The sequence below is a fragment of the Carcharodon carcharias genome, chromosome 9 (genome assembly GCF_017639515.1).
Source record: "Carcharodon carcharias isolate sCarCar2 chromosome 9, sCarCar2.pri, whole genome shotgun sequence".
NCBI lineage: Eukaryota > Metazoa > Chordata > Chondrichthyes > Lamniformes > Lamnidae > Carcharodon > Carcharodon carcharias.
In genome coordinates, this window is record NC_054475.1 from 71,327,111 (window position 1) to 71,340,108 (window position 12,998).

The following is a 12,998-nucleotide window of genomic DNA, read 5'->3' on the forward strand; positions in this document are numbered from 1 at the left end:
AATCACCCTGGAACACTGATCCTCATCAATAATCACCCAGGAGCATTGATCCTCATCAATAATCACCCTGGAAACCTGATCCTCATCAAAAATCAGCCTGGAATCCTCATCAATAATGACCCTGGAACACTGATCCTCATCAATAATCACCCTGGAATCCTGATCTTCATCAATAATCACCCTGGAACTATGATCCTTGTCAAGAATCACACCGGAACACTGATCCTCATCAATAATCTCACTGAAAAGCTGATCATTATCAATAATCACCCCGGAACCCTCATCCTTATCAATAATGACCCGAGAACACTGATCCTCATCAGTAATAACCCTGGAAAGCTGATCCCTTCAATAATCACCCGGGAACACTGATCCTCATCAATAATCACCCTGGTACATTGATCCTCTTCAATGTTCACTGTGAACCACTGATCCTCTTCAATAGTCACCATGGATCGCTGTTTATCATCAAAATCACCCTGGAGCGCTGGTCCTCATCCCTGATCACCCTGCAATCTGATCTCAATCAATAATCAATCTGGAATACTGATCCTCATAAATAAGCACACTGGAAATGCTGATCCTCATCCAGAATCACCATGGACAGCTGATCCTCATCAAAAATCATCCTGGAAACCTGATCCTCATCCAGAATCACCATGGACAGCTGATCCTCATCAATAATCATCCTGAAAACCTGATCCTCATCAATAATCAATGTGAAACCTGGATCCTCATCAATAGGCACTCTGGAGCATTTATCACCATCAATAATCACTCTGGAAAACTCATTGTCCTCAACAATTACCCGGAACAATGATCCTAATCAATTATGATCCTGGAACCCTGATCCGTATCACTAATCACCCTGGAATAACCCTCATCAATAATCACCCTGGAACCTAGATCCTCATTCCTAATCACTCTGGAACTCTGATCCTAATCCCTATTCATGCTGGAATAGTGATCCTCATCAATAATCACCCTGGAATACTGATCCTCATCAATGATCACCTTGGAATACTGGTCCTCATCAATAATCACCCTGGGATCCTGATTATAGTACAGAATCGTGATGGAAACCTGATCCTCATAATTATAACCAGGCAGCATTGATATCAATAATCACACTGGAACCCTGAGCATCATCAATAATCAACTTTAAACATTAACCATAATCAACAATCACCCTGGAACACTGATCCTCATAAATAATCAACCCTTGAAACTTGATCTTCATCCATAATCTCACTCAAATCCTGATCCTCATCAATAATCTCCGTGAAAACATGATCCTCATCAGTAATCACCCTGGAACAATAAACCTCATCAATAATCACCCTGGAACATTGATCCTCGGCCATAATCACGCTGGAACACTGATCCTAATCCCTAGTCACGCTGGAATCGTGATCCTCAAGAATAATCACTCTGGAACCCTGAGCATCATCAATAATCAACTTTAAACATTAACCGTAATCAATAATCACCCTGGAACACTGATCCTCATAAATAATCAACCCTTGAAAATTGATCTTCATCAAAAATCACCCTGAAACACTGATCGACATCAATAATCACCCCGGAACACTGATCCTCATCAATAATCTCTGTGAAAACATGATCCTCATCAGTAATCACCCTGCAACAATAACCCTCATCAATAATCACCCTGGAACATAGATCCTCAGCCATAATCACTCAGGAAACCTGATCCTAATCCCGAGTCACACTGGAATCGTGATCCTCATCAATAATCACTCTGGAGCACTGAGCATCATCAATAATCAACTTTAAACATTAACCATAATCAACAATCACCCTGGAACACTGATCCTCATAAATAATCAACCCTTGAAACTTGATCTTCATCCATATTCTCACTCAAATCCTGATCCTCATCAATAATCTCCCGAAACCTCAATCCTCATAAATAATCACCCTGGAAAGCTGATTCTTTTCAATATTCACCTTGGAAACCTGACCTCCATCAATAATCACCCTGGAAACTTGACCCTCATCAATAATCACCCTGTGTCCCCTATTCTCATCGATAATCACCCTGGAACACTGATCATCATGAATAAACACACTGGAAAACTTATCATCTTAAAGAATCACACTGGAGCATTGATCCTCATCAATAATCTCCCACTAACACTAACCCTAGTCAATAATCAACCTGGAATCCTGATACTCATCAGTAATCACACTGAAACACTGATCATCATCAATAATCAAGATGGAACCCTGAGCCTTATCAATAATCACTCTGGAACCCTAACACTTATCAATACTCACCCCAGAACATTGATCCTCATCAATAAGCACACTGGAATGCTCATTCTCATCCAGGGTCATCCTCAAATATTGATCTCTTTAATAATCATCCAGGAACACTGATCCTCGTCAATAATCGCTCTGGAAATCTGACCCTTATAAATAATCACACTGGACCCCTGAACCTCATCAATAATCATGCTGGAGCACTGATCATCATCAATAATCACTCCAGAACCCTCTTTGTCATCAATAATTACCCAGAAAAATTATCCTCATCAATAATGATCCTCGAACACTGATCCATATCCATAATCACCCTGGAAAAATAATCCTCATCAATAATCACCCTGGAACCAAGATCCTCATCCATAATCACTCTGGAAACCTGATCCTAATCCCTCTTCACAATGCAATCGTGATCCTCATCAATAATCACCCTGGAACACTGACCCTCATCAATAATCACACTGGTATACTGATACTCATACAGAATCACAATGGAAATTTGATTGTCACAATTATAACCCATGCAGCATTGATCCTCATCAATGGAATCCTGGAACCCTGAGCATCATCAATAATCACCTTTCAACATTACACATAATCAATAATCACCCTGGAACACTGATCCTCATCAATAATCAAACCTTGAAACTTGATCCTCATCAATAAGCACCCTGGGTACCTTATCCTCATCAATAATCACCCAGGAAAACTGCTCCTCCACAATAATCACCCGGGAACACTGATCCTCATCAATAATCACTCTGGAACACTGATTCTCTTCAATATTCAACGTGAACCACTGATCATCTCCAATAATCACCTTGGATCTCTGGTTATCATTAAATATCACCCCGGGTGCTGATCCTCATCCCTAATTACCCTGCAATCCTGATCCCAATCAAAAATCAATCTGGAATATTGATCCTCATAAATAAGCACCCTGGCAATCATGATCCTCATTCAGAATCACCATGGTCAGCTGATCCTCATCAATAATCAGCCTGAAAACCTGATCTTCATCCAGAATCACCATGGACAGCTGATCCTCATCAATAATCATCCTGAAAACCTGATCCTCATCAATAATCACTGTGAAACCCTGTTCCTGATCAATAATAACCCTGGACTCCTTATCCTCATCAATAATCATCCTTGTCACTTGACCCTCATCAATAAGCACTCTGGAGCAAATATCATCATCAATAATAATTCTGGAACCCTCGTCGTCTATAATAATTACCCGGAACAATGATCCTCATCAATAATGTTCCTGGAAACCTGATCCGTATCAGTAATCACCCTGGAACAAAAACCCCTCATCAATAATCACCCTGGAACCTAGATCCATATTCCTAACCACTCGGGAACAATGATCCTAAAACCAATTCACGCTGGAATAATGATCCTCATCAATAATCACCGTGGAATACCGATCCTCATCAATGATCACCCTGGAATACTGATCCTCATAAATAATCAACCCTTGAAAATTGATCTTCATCAAAAATCAACCTGAAACACTGATCGACATCAATAATCACCCCGGAACACTGATCCTCAAAAATAATCTCCGTGAAACCATGATCCTCATCAATAATCACCCTGGAATGCTGATCCTTATCAATAATCACTCTGGAACACTGATCATCATCAATAAACACTCTGGAACCCTTGTCGTCTTGAGTAATTACCGGAACAATGATAAGCATCAATAATGATCCTGGAACCCTGATCTGTATCAATAATCACAGTGGAAAAATAACCCTCATCAATAATCAGCCTGGAGCATAGATCCTCATCCATAATCACTCTGGAAACCTGATCCTCACCAGTAATCACCCTGGAACACTGATCCTCATCAATATTTACCCTGGAACCCTGATCCTCATCAATAATTACCCTGGAACCCTGATATCAATAATTACCTTGGAACCCTGATCCTCATCAATAATCACACTGGAACCCTGATCCTAATCAATAATCACACTGGAACCCTGATCCTCATCAATAATCACACTGGAACCCTGATCCTCATCAATAATCACCCTGGAATTCTGATCCTCATCAATAATCACCCTGGCACTATGATCCTTGTCGAGAATCACTCTGGAAGCTTGATCCTTATCCAGGGTAATCCTGAAACACTGGCACTCATCAATAATCAACCTAGAAACCTGATCCGCATTAATAATTATTAATAGTTAGATATAGCTCTTGTGGGGAAAGGGATCTATGGGTATGATGAGAAAGCTGGAGCATACAATTGAGTTGGATGATCGGCCATGCTCATATGAATGGTGGAGGAGCCTCCAAGGGCCAAATGGCCTACTCCTGCTCCTGGTTTCTATGTTTACGTGTTTCTATAATCAGCCAGGCGTCCTGAACCTCATCCAGGACGATGCCGTATTACTGATCCTCATAAATAATCACCCTGGAAAGCTGATTCTTTTCAATAGTCACCTTGGAAACCTGATCTCCATCAATAATCACGCTGGAAACTTGACTCTCATCAATAATCACCCTAAGTCCCCTATTCTCATCGATAATCACCCTGGAACACCGATCATCACGAATAAACATGCTGGAAAAATTGATCATCTTAAAGAATCACACTGGAACATTGACCCTCATCAATAATTACCCATTAACACTAACCCTAGTTAATAATCAAACTGGAATCCTGATATTCATCAGTAACCACACTAAAACACTGATCCCCATCAATATACAACATGGAAACCTGAGCCTTATCAATAATCACTCTGGAACCCTGACACTTATCAATACTCACCCCGGAACATTGATCCTCATCAATAAGCAACCTGGAATGCTCATTCTCATCCAGGGTCATCCTGAAATACTGCTCCTCTTCAATAATCATCCAGGAACACTGATCCTCGTCAATAATACCTCTGGGAATCTGACTTTTAAAAATAATCACACTGGACCCCTGAACCTCATCAATAATCATGCTGGTGCACAGATCATCATCAATAATCAGTCCAGAACACTTTTTGTCGTCAATAATTATCCGTAAAAATAATCCTCTTCAAAAATGATCCTAGAACACTGATCCATATCAATAATCACCCTGGAACAATAATCCTCATCAATAATCACCCTGGAACCAAGATCCTCGTCCATAATCATTCTGGAACACTGATCCTGATCCCTATTCACAATGCAATCGTGATCCTCATCAATAATCACCCTGGAACACTGACCCTCATCAATAATCACACTGGGATATTCATACTCCTACAGAATCGCGATGGAAATCTGATTGTCACAATTATAACCAAGGTAGCATTGATCCTCATCAATAATCACTGTGAAACATTGATCCTCATCATTAATCACCCTGGAACACTGATACTCATCAATAATCATCATGGACCCCTGAACCTCATCAATAAGCACTCTGGAGCACTTATCAGCATCAATAATCACTCTGGAAGCCTCGTTGTCTTCAATAGTTACACGGAACAATGATCCATATCAATAATGATTCTGGAATCCTGATCCTTATCAATAATCACCCTGGAACATAGATCCTCATCCATAATAACTCTGGAACCCTGATTCTATTCACGATTCACGTTGGAATAGTGAGCTTCATCAATAATCACTCTGAAACCCTGAAGATCATCAATAATCAACTTTAAACATTAATCACAATCAATAATCACCCTGGAACACTGATCCTCATAAATAATCAACCCTTCAAACTTGATCTTCTTCAATAATCTCCCTGAAACACTGATCCTCATCAATAATCTCCCTGAAACCCTGATCCTCATCAATAATCACCCTGAATCCCTGATTCTCATCAATAATCTCTCTGGAACCCTGATCCTCATCAATAATCACCCTGGAATCCTGATCCTCATCAATAATCACCCTGGAACTATGATCCTTTTCGAGAATCACCCTGGAAGCTTGATCCTTATCCAGGGTAATCCTGAAACACTGGCACTCACCAACAATCAACCTAAAAACCTGATCCGCATTAATAATTATTAATAGTTAGATACAGCTCTTGGGGGGAAAGGGATGAGAAAGCTAGAGCATGAAATTGTGTTGGATGATTGGCCATGCTCATATGAATGGTGGAGGAGACCCCAAGGGCCGAATGGCCTACTTCTGCTCCTGGTTTCTATGTTTACATGTTTCTATAATCAGCCAGCCGTCCTGAACCTCATCCAGGAAGATACTGTATTACTGATCCTCATCAGTAATCACCCTGCAAAGCTGATTATTTTCAATAGTCACCTTGGAAACCTGATCTCCATCAATAATCGCCCAGGAAACTTGACCCTCATCAATAATCACCATGTGTCCCCAATTCTCATCGATAATAACCCTGGAACACGGAGCATCATCAATAAACACGCTGGAAAACTTATCATCTTAATGAATCACACTGGAACATTGATCCTCATCAATAATCACCCACAAAAACTAAACCTAGTCAATAATCAACCTGGAATACTGATACTCATCAGTAATCACACTGGAACACTGATCAACATCAATAATCAAGATGGAACCCTCAATCTCATCAATAATCACCCTGAATGCCTAATTCTCATCAATATTCAACATGGAACCCTGAGCCTTATCAATAATCACCCTGGATCCCTGACACTTATCAATACTCACCCCGGAACATTGATCCTCATCAATAAGCATCCTGGAATGTTCATTCTCATCCAGGGTCATCCTGAAATACTGATCCTCTTCAATAATTATCCAGGAACACTGATCCTCATCAATAACCCCTCTGGAAATCTGACCCTTATAAATAATTACACTGGACCCCTGAACCTCATCAATAATCACGCTGGAGCACTGATCATCATCAATAATCACTCCAGAACCCTCTTTGTCATCAATAATTACCCGTAAAAATGATCTTCATCAATAATCTCCCTGAAACCCTGATCCTCATCAATAATCCCCCTGAAACCCTGATCCTTATCAATAATCTCCCTGGAACCTTGATCCTCATGAATAATGTCCCTGGAACCCTGATCCTCATCAATAATCACCCTGGAATCCTGATCCTCATCAGTAACCACCCTGGAACTATGATCCTTGTCAAGAATCATCCTGGAAGCTTGATCCTTATCCAGGGTAATCCTGAAACACTGGCACTCATCAATAATCAACCTAGAAACCTGATCCGCATTAATAATTATTAATCGTTAGATATAGCTCTTGGGGGGAAACGGATCAATGGGTATGATGAGAAAGCTGGAGCATACAATTGAGTTGGATGATTGGCCATGCTCATATGAATGGTGGAGGAGACGCCAACGGCTGAAAAGCCTACTCCTGCTCCTAGTTTCTATGTTTACATGTTTCTATAATCACCCAGGCGTCCTGAACCTTCCAAGGAAGATACTGTATTACTGATCCTCATCAGTAATCACCCTGGAAAGCTGATTCTTTTCAATAGTCACCTTGGAAACCTGATCCCCATGAATAATCGCCCTGGAAACTTGACCCTCATCAATAATGACCCTGTGTCCCCGATTCTCATCGATAATCACACTAGAACACTGAGCATCATAAATAAGCAAGCTGGAAAACTTATCATCTTAAAGAATCACACTGGAACATTGATCCTCATCAATAATCAAGATGGAACCCTGAATCACATCAATAATCAACCTGAATGCATAATCCTCATCAATATTCAACACGGAACCCTGAGCCTTAACAATAATCACTCTGGACACTGACACTTATCAATACTCACCCCGGAACATTGATCCTCATCAATAAGCACCCTGGAATGTTCATTCTCATCCAGGGTCATCCTGAAATACTGATCCTCTTCAATAATCATCCAGGAACACTGATCATCATCAATAATCCCTCTGGAAATCTGACCCTTATAAATAATCACACTGGACCCCTGAACCTCATCAATAATCATGCTGGAGCACTGATCATCATCAATATTCACTCCAGAACACTCTTTGTCGTCAATAATTACCCGGTTCAATGATCCTCATCAATAATGATCCTGGAACACTAAACCATATCCGTAATCACCCTGGAACAATAATCCTCATCAATAATCACCCTGGAACCCTGATCCTCATCAATAATCCCCCTGGAAACCTGAGCCTCATCAATAATCTCCCTGTAACCTTGATCCTCATCAATAATATCCCTGGAACCCTGATCCTCATCAATAATCACCCTGGAATTCTGATCCTCATCTATAATCACGCTGGAAATATGATCCTTGTCGAGAATCACCCCTGAAGCTTGATCCTTATCCAGGGTAATCCTGAAAAACTGGCACTTATCAATAATCAACCTAGAATCCTGATCCACATTAACAATTATTAATAATTAGATATAGCTCTTGGGGAGAAAGCGATCTATGGGTTTGATGAGAAAGCTGGAGCATGAAATTGTTTTGGATGATTGTCCATGCTCATATGAATGTTGGAGGAGCCTTTAATGGCCGAATGGCCTACTCCTGCTCCTAGTTTCTATGTTTATGTGTTTCTATAATCACCCAGGCGTCCTGAACCTCATCCAGGAAGATACTGTATTACTGATCCTCATCAATAATCTCCCTGAAACCCTGATCCTCATCAATAATCTCCCTGAAACGCTTATCCTCATCAATAATCCCCCTTAAACACTGATCCTCATCAATAATCACCCTGGACCCCTGAAACTCATCAATAATCACACTGGAGCACCGATCATCATCAATAATCACTCCGGAACCCTCCTTTTCGTCAATAATTACCCGGAACAATGATCCTCATCAATAATGATCCAGGAACCCTGATCCATATCCATAATCACCCTGGAACAATAATACTCATCAATAATCAACCTGGAACCAAGATCCTCGTCCATAATCACTCTGGAACCCTGATCCTAATCCCTATTCATGATGCAATCGTGATCCTCAGCAATAGTCAACCGGGGACACTGATCCTCATCAATAATAACACTGGTATCCTGATACTGATACAGAATCACGATGGAAACCTGATACTCACAATTATAACCCAGGCAGCATTGATCCTCATCAATATTCACCCTGGAACACTGAGCATCATCAATAATCACCTTTCAACATTAACCATAATCAATAATCAAAACTTGAAACTTGATCTTCATCAATAATCACCCTGATACCCTGATCCTAATCAATAATCTCCCTGAAATCCCGATCCTCATCAATTATCACGCTGGAAAACTCATCCTTATCAATAATCACCCAGGAACCCTAAACATCATCAATAATCAACTTTACACATTAACCACAATCAATAATCTCCCTGAAACCCTGATCCTCATCAATAATCTCCCTGAAACCCTGATCCTCATCAGTAATCTCCCTGAAACCCTGATCCACATCAATAATCTCTCTGGAACCTTGATCCTCATCAATAATGTCCCAGGAACCCTGATCCTCATCAATAATCAACCTGGAATTCTGATCCTGAACAATAATCACGCTGGAACTATGATCCTTGTCGAGAATCACCCTGGAAGCTTGATCCTTATCCAGGGGAATCCTGAAACACTGGCACTCATCAATAATCAACCTAGAAACCTGATCCACATTAATAGTTATTAATTTTTAGATATAGCTCTTGGGGGGAAAGGGATCTATGGGATGATGAGAAAGCTGGAGCATACAATTGAGTTGGATGATCGGCCATGCTCATATGAATGGTGGAGGAGACCCCAAGTGTCGAATGGCCTACTCCTGCTCCTGGTTTCTATGTTTACATGTTTCTATAAACAGCCTGGCATCCTGAACCTCATCCAGGAAGATACTGTATTACTGATCCCCATCAGTAATCACCCTGGAAAGTTGATTCTTTTCAATAGTCACCTTGGTAACCTGACCTCCATCAATAATCGCCCAGGAAATCTGACCCTCATCAATAATCAACCTGTGTCCCCAATTTGCATCGATAATCACCCTGGAACACTGAGCATCATCAATAAACACGCTGGAAAACTTATCATCTTAAAGAATCGCACTGGAACATTGATCCTCATCAATAATCATCCACCAACACAAACCCCAGTCAATAATCAACCTGGAATCCTTTTACTCATCAGTAATCACACTGGAACACTGATCATCATCAATAATCAAGATGGAACCCTGAATCTCATCAATAATCACCCTGAATGCCTGATCCTCATCAATATTCAACATGGAACCCTGAGCTTTATCAATAATCACTCTGGACCCAGACACTTATCAATACTCACCCCGGAACATTGATCCTCATCAATAATCAGCCTGGAACCAACATCCTCATCCATGATCACTCTGGAACCGTGAGCCTAATCCCTATTCAAAATGCAATTGTGATCCTCATCAATAATCTCCCTGAAACCCTGATCCTCATCAATAATCCCCCTGAAACCCTGATCCTCATCAATAATCTCCCTGGAACCTTGATCCTCATCAATAATATCTCTGGAACCCTGATCCTCATCAATAATCACCCTGGAATTCTGATCCTCATCAACAATCACTCTGGAATTATGATCCTTTTCGAGAATCACCCCTGAAGCTTGAACCTGATCCAGTGTAATCCTGAAACACTGGCACTCATCAATAATCAACCTAGAACCCTGATCCACATAAATAATTATTAATAGTTTAATATAGCTCTTGGGGGGAAAGGGATCTATGGGTATGATGAGAAAGCTGGAGCATGAAATTGTTTTGGATGATTGTACAAGCTCATATGAATGGTGGAGGAGACTTTAATGGCCGGATATCATGCTCCCGCTCTTGGTTTCTATGTTTACTTGTTTCTATAAAAACCCAGGCGTCCTGAAACTCATCCAGGAAGATGCTGCATTACTGATCCTCATAAATAATCACCCTGGAAAGCTAATTCTTTTCAATAGTCACCTTGGAAATCTGATCTTCATCAATAATCACCCTGGAAGCTAGATCCACATCAATAATCACCTTGAATCCCCTATTCTCATCGATACTCACCCTGGAACACTGAGCATCCTGAATAAACACTATGGAAAACTAATCACCTTAAACATTCACAATGGAACATTGATCCTCATCAATAATCACCTTCTAACACTGACCCAAGTCAATAATCAACCTGGAATCCTGATACTCTTCAATAAGCTCTCTGGAAAACTGATCATCATCAATAATCAAGATGGAACCCAGAATATCATCAATAATCACCCTGAATGCCTGATCCTCATCAATATTCAACATGGAACCCTGAGTCTTATCAATAATCACTCTGGACCCTGACACTTATCAATATCCACCCTGGAACATTGAACCTCACCAATAATCACCCTGCAACCAAGATCCACATCCATAATCACTGGAACCATGATCCTAATCCCTATTCACAATGCAATCGTGATCCTCATCAATAATCACACTGGGATATTGATACCTACAGAATGACGATGGAAATCTGATTGTCATAATTATCACCCAGGCAGCATTGATCCTCATCAATAATTAAACTGCAACCCTGAGCATCAACAATAATCTCCTCTCAACATTACACATAATCAATAATCAATCTGGAACTCTGATCCTCATCAATAATCAACTCTTGAAACTTGGATCCGCATCAGTAAGCACCCTGGGTACCTTATCCTCATCAATAATCACACAGGAAATCTTATCCTCCACAATAATCATCCGGGAACACTGATCCTCATCAATAATCATTCTGGAACACTGATTCTCCTCAATATTCAATGCGAGCCACCGATCATCTCCAATAATCACCATGGATCGCTATTTATCATCAAAAAACACCCTGGACACTGATCCTCATCAATAATCACTGTGAAACATTGATCCTCATCAATAATCACCGTGAAACATTGATCCTCATCAATAATCACCCTGGAACACAGATACTCATCAATAATCATCCTGTACGCCTGAACCTCATCAATAAGCACTCTGGAGCAATTATCAGCATCAATAATCACTCTGGAACCCTCGCTGTCTTCAATAATTACCCGGAACAATGGTCCATATCAATAATGATCCTAGAATCCTCTTGCGTATCAATAATCAGCCTGGAACATAGCTCCTCATCCAGCAAAACTCTGGAACCCTGATCCTAATCACTATTCACGCTGGAATTGTGATCTTCATCAATAATTACCCTGGAACCCTGAACATCATCAATAATCAACTTTAAACATTAACCACAATCAATAATCACCCTGGAACACTGATCCTCATAAATAATCAACCCTTCAAACTTGATCTTCATCAATAATCTCCCTGAAACCCTGATCCTCATCAATAATCTCCCTGAAACCCTGATCCTCATCAATAATCACCCTGATACCCTGATCCTAATCAATAATCCTGAAATCCCGATCCTCATCAATTATCACGCTGGAAAACTCATCCTTATCAATAATCACCCAGGAACCCTAAACATCATCAATAATCAACTTTACACATTAACCACAATCAATAATCTCCCTGAAACCCTGATCCTCATCAATAATCTCCCTGGAACCCTGGTCCTCATCAATAATCACCCTGGAAAACTGAGCATCATCAATAATCACCTTTCAACATTAACCATAATCAATAATCAACCCTCGAAACGTGATCTTCATCAATAATCAACCCTTGAAACTTGATCTTCATCAATAATCACCCTGATCCCTGATCCTCA